Raw genomic sequence first — 2478 nt, 5'->3', positions numbered from 1 at the left:
ATCCTCCTCATTCCCATCCTGACCAGTTTTCATCCCACTTATCCTCCTCATTCCCATCCTGACTAGTTTTCATCCCACTCATCCTCCCATCCTGACCAGTTTTCATCCCACTCATTCTTCCCACATCCCACTCATCCTCCTTAACTTTGGAATAACTTTGCACACCATGATGTTTAAGCTGAAACTGTTATTGTTTGTAAATTTTTTCTCCTGTAAATATCTTGTTTACTTATGAGCTCCTCCAACAGGGGGCGCTGCAGATGCATGTTTAAATTGTTTACTCCATAAATTGACATAAAAATAGTTTAAACTGTGGTGGGTTATAAATTGATGTGCAGTTTGTTTAATGCGGTAAGTGATGTAAATATTTGTGTTTTGTGACGTTTGGATTTTGTGCGTTGTGTTGGGATGGTACCGGGTTCCCTCAGGTGTTGCATTTTGTACCAAGCTGTCGTCTGTCTGCATGTTGTAGAGCACATGTAATAAAAAAAATGAAAGTTTTATGTATTTTCATGTCTTAGTTTTTGAGTTTTTTTTTATTATTCCTGCTTTAGATGCTCAAACAGTGAAATATCCTTGTATGCTTCTGTTCACTTTAGATATCCGGATAGAGGACACCATGGACAGGAAATGGTCAGGGCTGATTTTGGCCCCGATTTTGCCCTTCTGACAATGTTAAGAACACCCTGACCTAAAGTTAAGCTTAAGCAATATTCCTGCAGGTTGTGCTATGCTAGGAGTGATTTGGTCTGCTTGGAAGGACATTAGGAACACTCCGATCCCAAAGTTGGGTTATTCAACATGTTGGATTGTCTTGGCGCGATGTTGCAACATGTAATGTGTTCACTAGAGTACAAACAAGAATGCAGCCTTTTGAATATGAGGAGTCAGAAAGTGAGGTGAAATCTAAATACAGAAGACATCTGCCATTGAGCACCAGGAAGTCCAGTGGACGTTGGCGACGTCTTCGTATCGTTTTGCTCTGTTAAACATAGAAAACAATCCATCACCGTTGCTTCTTTCCAGTCGGCCATGTTTGTTTGCTCTGAACTCATGATTGGTCTTGAGTAGTTTTGTGAGATTTCCCATCTGACATCTGAATGTTCATGAGTGACTTCAGTTTGTAGTGTTGGAGGATATTTTCTTGACACCATGTCTATGTCGCAAAGCTCCAGCCACCACACTGGTTTCTTCAACGCCAACGGCCTCCACTGTCACCAGATCTCAACCCAACAGGGCAACATCGTTCTACAGGATCACCTGGAGCCACGAGAGTCACATCATGAGATGTCCAGCAACTCATGAATCCAGTCTTTGAAGAACGTTGCAGACCTGGGCTTGGTCTTAAAGCCGATTCTGGCCTGGTGCGCCTGTAGCCTTGGCTGGTAAGTATACCGTCTCTTCTGGAAAACATCCTGAACGTGTCCTGATCAGATGCTCAACCACCCTTCAGATGACGCTCATTTCAGCTGATTGTATCTCTTGAGAGTTTGAACACATCTGGATCAGCAAATCCAGATCTCCAAGCAGATGAAAGTGATCTATCCATCCTTCTGCTGTCGTTTAGGAACAGAGACATCAAGATACTTGAACTTCTCCAGTTGAGGCAAAGAGGAGGTCAGAGCTGTGGTTCCTGTCCCTGTTCCTTCACTCTTAATTGAGCTCGTTTACTGGGAAAGGGTCTTTGGTTGGAGATGCCAGTAGAACATCATCTGTTAGAAAACCAAGACAGTCTGAAATTTGCAGATCTTTCTTTGTGGAATTTGCAGATTCTCTCCAAGTTCATCAACTTGTCCAAACAACATGCATGCTAGTTTGACAGTAGAGTTTAAAAAACTGGTGAAGAAACTTTTATAACATCTAAATTCACTAATTTACCAGGTTTAGTCAATGAAGAGTCCTTCTGCAAATGAAATAAAAGCACCAAACCGTGGATGTTCAAACAAAAAAATAAGAAAAGCAGAAGCCGGGGGAGGCAGACTGAGAGCTGCTGCTTCCAGATTCAACCTCTGAAGAAAGTCAGAAGCTCAAAGTGTTCCCCTCAGAGGTTATGATGAAAGGAACAATAATTTCCTGTCTGCGATAACTTAATTAGTTTGGAAGCACCTAAAGTGATTAAACAGCCCACTTCCTGCTGGGCTTTTTAACTGCCCTGCTCCTGAACAAAAACACATCCCTCTGCTGGGAAAATTACTGAAAGCTGTCATCCAGATATGCAACAGCTGTCAAAACAGATTTGGAAAAAAATACTAATTTGCAGGTAGAAAACCCAGAAACTGTTAAGGATGGTTTTTATATTACTGGTAAATTTAGCAAAACTCTGGCTCTGATACTTCCTTTTGATCCCGGGTTTTCTCGCGTGGCCACGTGCGGGAACAAAAACACAACAATGCGTGTTGACGTCACAGAATTACAGGATTTAATCCAATCAGAAGTAAATATAAGATAGTACAGGAAACTAAAGAAAGACAGATACAA

The 2478-nt window shown here is 41.6% G+C and overlaps 1 protein-coding gene across 1 annotated transcript in view; it reads left to right on the top strand.

The window, feature by feature from the left end:
- LOC103459081 (acyl-coenzyme A thioesterase 1-like) overlaps positions 1-2478 on the top strand; it is a 25079-nt gene that overhangs the window by 6896 nt on the left and 15705 nt on the right. The window contains exon 2 of the mRNA XM_008400312.2: positions 1170-1385. The gene's annotated coding sequence lies outside the window, so the exon portion shown is untranslated. The remainder of the gene's footprint in view (positions 1-1169; positions 1386-2478) is intronic.

Source organism: Poecilia reticulata, linkage group LG23 (assembly GCF_000633615.1).
Source record: "Poecilia reticulata strain Guanapo linkage group LG23, Guppy_female_1.0+MT, whole genome shotgun sequence".
Lineage (NCBI taxonomy): Eukaryota > Metazoa > Chordata > Actinopteri > Cyprinodontiformes > Poeciliidae > Poecilia > Poecilia reticulata.
This window is presented reverse-complemented; position numbering and strand designations above follow the sequence as displayed.